Here is a 9,208-nt window from a genome sequence, read left to right as displayed (position 1 = left end):
AACCCTAACAGGGACTTGAACCCTGGACCCTCAGATTAAAAGTCTGACGCTCTTCCGACTGAGGTACCAGGGCCCAATATAAAAATGTTCTCATAGCTCACTTCAAAGTCTCATATTGTATCTTTTGAATTTCCATCACTGGTCATTCAGCCTCTCCAGCTCATTTCCCTCGCAAGCAGACCGGCAGCCTCCCTTCGGCTTTCTTTCTCAAATTCTTCACTTGGACTCGCATTTTACCAATGACCTGTGATGTGACAACTGTTGTTACCCAGCGATAATGCACTGGGACTTCAAGACATTGAAGATTACGTTTAGTTCGCTGAGATATCAGTGGGAAGCTGCAGAAATACAGATTGGATTTTGAGAGAGGGAATAAAGCGTGTCATCTGTTGTCTGTTGTGGCAGAGTGTGAACGCAAGTAAGCTCATCGAGTAAAGTAACAAATTATGCAAATCGCAAAGTGTCAGGGTGTAAATAGATCTGTCAACGCCACATCTTCATGGAAAACGCCCCATCCTTTATCCCTCCCAAATCGTTCTTGCTGACATGCAGCAACATATATCGTCCAATAAAAAGGCAAATTACTGCAGATGTGAAATCTGAAAAAAAACAGGAAATGATGGAAAATCTCAGTGGGACTGGCAGCATCTGTGAAGTGAGAACCGAGCGAACGTTTCGAGGCTGGGTCATTCTTCATCAGAGTAAATAATTTAATCATTCAATCTTTACTCACAGACATCGCTGACAAACATTCAAAATGTTCCTTCTGGATTTCCTGAGGTCAATCCTGTCGTGCATTCAAAGGAAAATACTGCACATGTTGTGAATCTGCATGAGAAACTAAATATGATTGGATTAAAGCTCAGAAAATGAGAGGAGGTCTGTGGAGCCAGACACAGAGTTAATGTTTCAAATCCGTGTGATCCTTATTCAGAGCTGAAGAGAGGTTACATGCAACGGAGTAGATGAGGAAAATGGAAGTTGCGTGAAAAATGGGAGATATGGAAGTTTGACATAAAGCAAAGGAAAGCAATCTTGAAGGTCAGTACCACAGAAATGTTGTCAACATTTTCTGCGTTCACCATTATATGAGGAACATTTTTCACAGGCTACATGCTTTGACCTGAATGTATAAAGGTACTACTGAGATATGAACTCAAGATCTCCTGTTTACAAGACAGGCACTTTAACCATCTAAGCCACAGCACCAACCTGCACGACACATTTGCAAGTGTAGAACAGATTTCAATTGTTCTAATTAAACATCAGTATTGTTGATTTCTCCTGCTGACTTTGAGAGTCCAGACTAAAATATTCATCGGCACTGGGCTTTTGAAACTGTAAAAATTGCAGTTATTTCTGAAAGTTATTAATTAAAAAGCAGTTCTGCAGGAAAGAAGTATACAAACTGGAAATATTTTGCGAATTGGGAAGTGATTAAACATGACCAGAAAACTATAGTGATATAATGCAGGACAAGACCAGGAGAGAGTTTATACATTCACTGGAAATCTAGCAAAAATTATTGAAAATTCTGGACGGCTGTTGCAATTTGGCAAACACGACGTTGTCACGGTTCTTCCACTTTCCATAAAGCATCCTGCATTCTTTATTTTTATTTCCGTTCATTGGGAAGCAAACGCCTTGAGCCAAAATCAAAACCCTGATAGGGACTTGAACCCTGGACCCTCAGATTAAAAGTCTGATGCTTTACCGACTGAGCTACCATGGCCCAATACAAAACTGCTCTCATAGCTCACTTCAAAGTCTCATATTGTATCTTTTGAATTTCCTTCACTGGTGATTCAGCCTCTCCAGCTCATTTCCCTCGCAAGCAGACCGGCAGCCTCCCTTCGGCTTTCTTTCTCAAATTCTTCAACTTGGACTCGCATTTTACCAATGACCTGTGATGTGGCAACTGTTGTTACCCAGGGACATGCACTGGGACTTCAAGACATTGAAGATTACGGTTAGTTCGCTGAGATATCAGTGGGAAGCTGCAGAGATACAGATTGTATTTTCAGAGAGGGAATAAAGCGTGTCATCTGTTGTTTGTTGTGGCAGCGAGTGAACGCAAGTAAGCTCATCTAGAAAAGTAACAAATTATGCAAATCGCAAAGTTTCAGGGTGTAAATAGATCTGTCAACGCCACATCTTCATGGAAAACGCCCCATCCTTTATCCCGCCCAAATCGTTCTTGCTGACATGCAGCAACATATATCGTCCAATAAAAAGGCAAATTACTGCAGATGTGAAATCTGGAAAAAAACAGGAAATGATGGAAAATCTCAGTGGGTCTGGCAGCATCTGTGAAGAGAGAACCGAGCTAACGTTTCGAGGCAGGATCATTCTTCATCAGAGTAAATCATTTAATCATTCAATCTTTGCTCACAGACATCGCTGACAGACATTCAAAATGTTCCTACTGGATTTCCTGAGGTCAATCCTGTCGTGCATTCAAAGGAAAATACTGCACCTGTTGTGAATGTGCATGAGAAACTAAAAATGATTGGATTAAAGCTCATGAAATTTGAGGATTTCTGTGGAGCCAAACACAAAGTTAATGTTTCAAATCTGTGTGATCCTTATTCAGAGCTGAAGCGAGGTTACATGCAATGGAGTAGATGAGGAAAATGGAAGTTGCGTGAAAAATGGGAGATATGGAAGTTTGAATCAAGTTTGACATAAATCAAGGGAAAGCAATCTTGAAGGTCAGTACCACAGAAATGTTGTCAACATTTTCTGTGTTTACCATTAAATGAGGAGCTTTCTTCACAGGCGACATGCTTTGACCTGAATGTAGAAAAGTACTGCTGAGATTTGAACTCAGGATCGCTTGTTTACAAGACAGGCGCTTTAACCATCTAAGCCACAGCACCAATGTGCAAAACATCTTTGCAAGTGTAGAACAGATTTCAATTGTTTTGATTAAACATCAGTATTGTTGATTTCTCCTTCTGACTTTGAGAGTGCAAATTAAAATATTCATCGGCACTGGGCTTTTGAAACTGTAAAAATTGCAGTTATTCTGAAAGTTATTCATTTAAAAGCAGTTCTGCAGGAAAGAAGTATACAAACAGGAAATATTTTACGAATTGGGAAGTGATTAAACATGGCCAGAAAACTACAGTGGTATAATGCAGGACAAGACCAGGAGAGAGTTTTTACATTCACTGAAAATCTAGCAAAAATTCTTGAAAATTCTGGACGGCTGTTGCAATTTGGCAAACACGATGTTGTCACGGTTCTTCCACTTGCCATAAAGCATCCTGCATTCTTTATTTTTATTTCCTACCGTTCATTGGGAAGCAAACGCCTTGAGCCAAAATCAAAGCCCAGACAGGGATTTGAACCCTGGACCCTCAAATTCAAAGTCTGATGCCCTACCGACTGAGCTATCAGGGTCCATTATGAAAACACTCCCATAGCTCACTTCAAAGTCTCATATTGTATCTTTTGAATTTCCTTCACTGGTCATTCAGCCTCTCCAGCTCATTTCCCTCGCAAGCAGACCGGCAGCCTCCCTTTGGTTTCCTTTCTCAAATTCTTCAAATTGCACTCGCATTTTACCCGACCAGTGGAAACAACCTGCCCGCATCTATCCTTTCTATTCCCTTCATAATTTTATATGTCTCAATAAGATCCCCCCGCATCCTTCTGAACTCCAATGTGTACATTCCCAGTCTACTCAACCTCTCATCATAATCCAATCCCCTCAACTCTGGGATCAACCTAGTGAATCTCCTCTGCACTCCCTCCAGTGCCAATATGTCCTTTCTCAGGTAAGGAGCACAAAACTGAACACAATACTCCAGATGCGGCCTCACCAGCACCCTCTACAATTGCAGCATAACCTCACTAGTCTTGAACTCCATCCCTCTAGCAATGAAAGACAAAACTCGATTAGCCTTCTTAATCACCTGTTGCACCTGCACACCAACTTTTTGCGACTCGTGCACCAGCACACCCAGGTCCCTCTGCACAGCAGCATGTTTTAACATCTTACCGTTTAAATAATAATCCATTCTGCTGTTATTCCTCCCAAAATGGATTGCCTCACACTTGGCAACATTGAATTCCATCTGCCAGACCTAGCCCATTCACCTAACCTATCCAAATCCTTCTGCACACTTCCGGTATCCTCTGCCCTTTTTGCTTTACCACTCATCTTAGTGTCTGCAAACTTTGACAAATTGCACTTGGTCCCCAACTCTAAATTGTCTATGTAAATTGTGAACAACTGCGGGCCCAACACTGATCCTTGAGGGAACCCACTAGTTACAGGTTGCCAACCAGAGAAACACCAATTTATCCCCACTCTCTGCTTTCTGTTAGTTAACCAATCCTCTACCCATGCTACCACTTTACCCTCAATGCCATGCATCTTTCGTTTATGCAGCAACCTTTTGTGTGGCACCTTGTCAAAATCTTTCTGGAAATCCAGATATACCACATCCATTGGCTCCCCGTTATCTACTGCACTGGTAACGTCCTCAAAAATTTCTACCAAATTAGTCAGACACGGCCTACCCTTTGTGAACCCATGCTGCGTCTGCCCAATGGGACAATTTCCCTCCAGGTGCCCCGCTATTTCCTCCTTAATGATAGATTCCAGCATTTTCCCTGCAACCGAAGTTTAGCTTACCGGCCTATAATTACCCACTTTCTGCCGACCTCCTTTTTTAAACAGTGGTGTCACGTTTGCTACTTTCCTATCCTCTGGGACCACCCCAGAGTCTAGTGAATTTTGATAAATTATCACTAGTGCGTTTACGATTTCCCTAGCCATCTCTTTTAACACTCTGGGATGCATCCCATCAGGGCCAGGAGACTTGTCTACCTTTAGCCCCATTAGCTTGCCCAATACTGCCTCCTTAGTGATTACAATCCTCTCAAGGTCCTCACCTATCATATCCTTATTTCCATCAGTCACTGGCATGTTATTTGTGTCCTCCACTGTGAAGACTGACCCAAAAAACCTGTTCAGCTCCTCAGCCATTTCCCCGTCTCCTATTATTAAATCTCCCTTCTCATCTTCCAAAGGACCAATATTTACCTTAGCCACTCTTTTTTGTCTTATATATTTGTAGAAGCTTTTACTATCTGCTTTTATGTTCTGAGCCAGTTTACTTTCACAGTCTACCTTACTCTTCTTTATGGCTTTTTTATAGCTTTCTGTTGTCCCCTAAAGACTACCCAGTCCTCTAGTCTCCCACTAATTTTTGCCACTTTGTATTTTTTTTCCTTCAATTTGATACTCTCCCTCACCTCCTTAGATATCCACGGTCGATTTTTCCCCTTTCTACCGTCTTTCTTTCTTGTTGGTATGAAACTTTTCTGAACACTGTGAAAGATTGCACGGAAGGTTCTCCACTGTTCCTCAACTGCTTCACCATGAAGTCTTTGCTCCCAGTCTACCTTAGCTAGTTCTTCTCTCATCCCATTGTAATCGCCTTTGTTTAAGCACAAAACACTAGTGTTTGATTTTACCTTGTCATCCTCCAACTGTATTTTAAATTCCACCATATTGTGGTCGCTCCTTCCAAGAGGATCCCGAACGATGAGATCATTAATCAATCCTGCCTCATTACACAGGACCAGATCTAGGACCGCTTGTTCCCTTGTAGGTTCCATTACATACTGTTCCAGGAAATTATCCCGGGCACATTCTATAAACTCCTCCTCAAGGCTGCCTTTACCAACCTGGTTAAACCAATCGATATGCAGATTAAAATCTCCCATGATAACCGCTGTACCATTTCTACATGCATCCGTTATTTCTTTGCTTATTGCCTGCCCTACCATTCTGTTACTATTTGGTGGCCTATAGACTACTCCTATCAGTGACCTTTTTGCCTTACTATTCCTGATTTCCACCCAAATTGATTCAACCTTGTCCTCCATAGCACCAATATCATCCCTTACTATTGCCCGGATGCCATCCTTAAACAACAAAGCTACACCACCGCCCTTACCGTCCATTCTATCCTTTCGTATAGTTAGATACCCTTGGATATTTAACTCCCAGTCGTGACCATCTTTTAACCATGTTTCAGTAATGGCCACTAAATCATAGTCATTCACGATGATTTGCGCCATCAACTCATTTACCTTATTTCGTATACTACGAGCATTCAGGTAAAGTACACTTATGCTGTTTTTTATGTTTTTGTTATGAATCCTAACACCTTGATCAGCAACTTATCGCAATTTATTTTTCCTCTTACCCTTTCTCCTAATTCTCCTTGTCTTTGAACCCATATCTCTACAAAATAACCTGTCACGTAACCTGCTGCCTTGATCTCCATTAACCATTATACTGTCCATAGCTTTACACTTCCCTGCCCCCAACTTGCTAGTTTAAAGTCCTTGTGACCAACCTATTTATCCTATTCGCTAGAACACTGGTCCCAGAATGGTTCAGGTGAAGACCGTCCCAACGGTACAGGTCCCTCCTGTCCCAATACTGATTCCAATGCCCCATGAATTGGAATCTCTCTTTCCCGCACCACTCCTTTAGCCACGTGTTAACTTCTCTAATTTTCTCAACCCTCTGCCAATTGGCACGTGGCTCGGGTAGTAATCCAGAGATTATAACCCTGGAGGACCTTCTCTTTAATTTAGTCCCTAGTGTTTGATAATCCCCAAACAGGTCCTCTTTCCTAGTCTTACCTATGTTGTTAGTCCCAACGTGGACCACAGCAACTGGATCCTCCCCCTCCCTCTCCAAAATCCTTTCAAGCCAATCAGAGATGTCCCTCACCCTGGCACCGGGCAGGCAACATACCATGCGGGACTCTCGATCTGGCTTACAAAGGATGCCATCAATCTCCCTAATTATAGAATCCCCTACAACTACCACTTGTCTTTTTGCTCCCCCCTCTTGAATGGCTTCCTGTACCACGGTGCAGTGGTCAGTCAACGCATCCTCCCTACAGCCCTCTTCCTCATCCACACAGGGAGAAAGTACCTCATACCTGTTGGACAAGGTCAAGGGCTGAGGCTCCTCAACTCCTAAACTCAGGATCCCCCTACCTGCCTCCCTTGCAGTCACACCACTCTGTCCCTGACCACTGTCCGAATTAACAGAACTTATTCTACCGGGTGTGACTGCCTCCTGAAACAAAGCGTCCAGGTAATGTTCCCCCTCCCTGATGTGCCGCAGTGTGTGCAGCTCGGTCTCCAGCTCATCAATTCTGAGTCGTAATTCCTCGAGCAGCCAACACTGCAGATGTGGTCACTGACGGTCTCAATGGGATCCACCAGTTCCATCATCATACAGCAACAGCACACCACCTGTCCAGCCATACTCAACTAGTTAATTAATTTAAATATTTAAAAAAAAAAACATTTTTTGTCGAACCTCAAGGATAAACCCGAACACCAACAAAAACACAGCCCTCTCTGGCCACTCACCCGAACTCAGTCACTCACCTAAACTCAGATGCACTCTGTTCCAATCAGCACTCCGTGACTAAAGGCACTCCTGCCACACCTTTTGTGCACTCACCTCTCCCAGCACTGTCCCGGCTCTCTCCTCCAGCGCTTTTTAAATCTCCCGGCTCTCTCCTCCCGTGCTTTTTAAATCTCCCGGCTCTCTCCTCCGGCGCTGTTTTCGCTGTCCCGGCTCTCTCTGCTCCCGTGCTGTTTTCGCTGTGCAGCGGGACCTGGGTGTCCTTGTGCACCAGTCGCTGAAGGTAAGCATGCAGGTGCAGCAGGTGGTAAAGTGGTATGTTGGCCTTCATTGCGAATTCATTACCACAGGAAGTAGTTGATGCTAAAACATTGAATATATTCAAGAGGCGGCTAGATATAGCACTTAGGGTGAATGGGATCAAAGGCTATGGGGAGACAGCAGGATTAGGCTTTTGAGGTGGATGATCAGCCATGATCGTGATGAATGGCAGAGCAGGCTCGAAGGGCCGAAAGACTTCCTCCTGCTCCTATGTTCCACAAAAGGCCACCAGTGAGTCTGCACGGCCCTTGGAAAGAGCACCCTACTTAAGCCCCACGCCTCCACCCTATCCCCTTTATCCCCGTAACCCAGTATCCCCACCAAAACGGTTTGGACACTGAGGGCAATTTAGGGTGTCCAATCCACCTAACCTGCACATCTTTGGACTGTGGGAGGAAGCCGGAGCACCCGGAGAAAACCCCCACACACACAGAGAACGTGCAGACTCCGCACAGACAGTGACCCAAACCAGAAATCGAACCTGGAACGCTGGAGCTGTGAAGTAACTGTGCTAAGCACTGCGCTAACGTGCTGCCTGAAGGCCATTGTCTGCAGGGGGTAAAAGTCAGACATGTTAGCATGGTGCGTACTCGCATGCCCAGCCAGGTCCAACAGGCTGTACTGCAGACCGTGCCCCCACTTGTCCTGCTCCCCCCCCCGGCCACTCCTCCAGCACTCTGCCCTCCACAACCCTGGCTCCATCGGTGCCCTGTGCCTTGGGGACCTATGGCCCTGGTGCCCATCACAATGCAGCATGAAGTAGACCGCTTGGACGCTCTCAAACAGCTCCCCATGAACTAAAAATGTCCAGATATCTTGGGGCCATTTTAGCTGCCCTCCTATTTTCTAAAAGAACAAAAAATGGCTTCACATCATTCTCTTCAAATTTGGAAAGGAATCTCACAAACTTGATGGTCTCAGAAAGTAGTCCCACGTGAGAGGGATGGTGAGGGGGATGGGGTGGGTATTTCCTCATCGAGAGAGATATTAACTTGCAGCGACGCCGTCTATACTCTCCTTACCTTTGAGTTGCCAGCTCCATTTCCAATATTCGGAAAAAGCAAATTCTCTTTCCTTTTCTTGATCCCTCCCTCTCCCTTCCTTCTCTTTCTCACTTTCCCTCTCTTTAACATTCCCCACGCTCTCTTTCCCTCTCATGAGCTTCTTCCTCTCTCTCCATCTCCTCGTAATTGTAGCTGCAATTAAATTGACGAGGCCATAGATTTGGAGTCACCATTGAGCTATTGATCCGAGTGCTCAACGGGAGACGCGAGATCCAGATGTTCCACTGACGACTGGATCAGCCCATTTTGTTTGATTTTACTGGAAAATGTTCACTGCTGGGAGCTGGGACCTTTTGTAAGGGCCCCGAAGAATCCAGCACGAGTTTTAAGGATACAAAATAATAAAGTTTATTTACTATAACAATATATACATAGCAGTAACTTCCCTTACTACCTTCTCCTTCCTCCT

General features: G+C 44.3%; 3 non-coding genes across 3 annotated transcripts; all 3 read right to left on the bottom strand.

Moving 5' to 3' along the window:
• trnak-uuu (transfer RNA lysine (anticodon UUU)) lies at window positions 1–73 on the bottom strand. Its single transcript has one exon. It is a non-coding gene; the product is annotated as a tRNA-Lys (tRNA).
• A 2,732-nt stretch (window positions 74–2,805) lies between these two features.
• Window positions 2,806–2,879, bottom strand: trnat-ugu (transfer RNA threonine (anticodon UGU)). Its single transcript has one exon. It is a non-coding gene; the product is annotated as a tRNA-Thr (tRNA).
• A 453-nt stretch (window positions 2,880–3,332) lies between these two features.
• trnaq-uug (transfer RNA glutamine (anticodon UUG)) lies at window positions 3,333–3,405 on the bottom strand. Its single transcript has one exon. It is a non-coding gene; the product is annotated as a tRNA-Gln (tRNA).
• Between the last annotated feature and the right edge of the window lie 5,803 nt (window positions 3,406–9,208).

Source organism: Scyliorhinus torazame, chromosome 4, assembly GCF_047496885.1.
Source record: "Scyliorhinus torazame isolate Kashiwa2021f chromosome 4, sScyTor2.1, whole genome shotgun sequence".
In the NCBI taxonomy this organism is placed as follows: domain Eukaryota; kingdom Metazoa; phylum Chordata; class Chondrichthyes; order Carcharhiniformes; family Scyliorhinidae; genus Scyliorhinus; species Scyliorhinus torazame.
The sequence above is the reverse complement of the archived record's forward strand: the minus strand, read 5'-3'. Positions and strand labels throughout refer to the sequence as shown.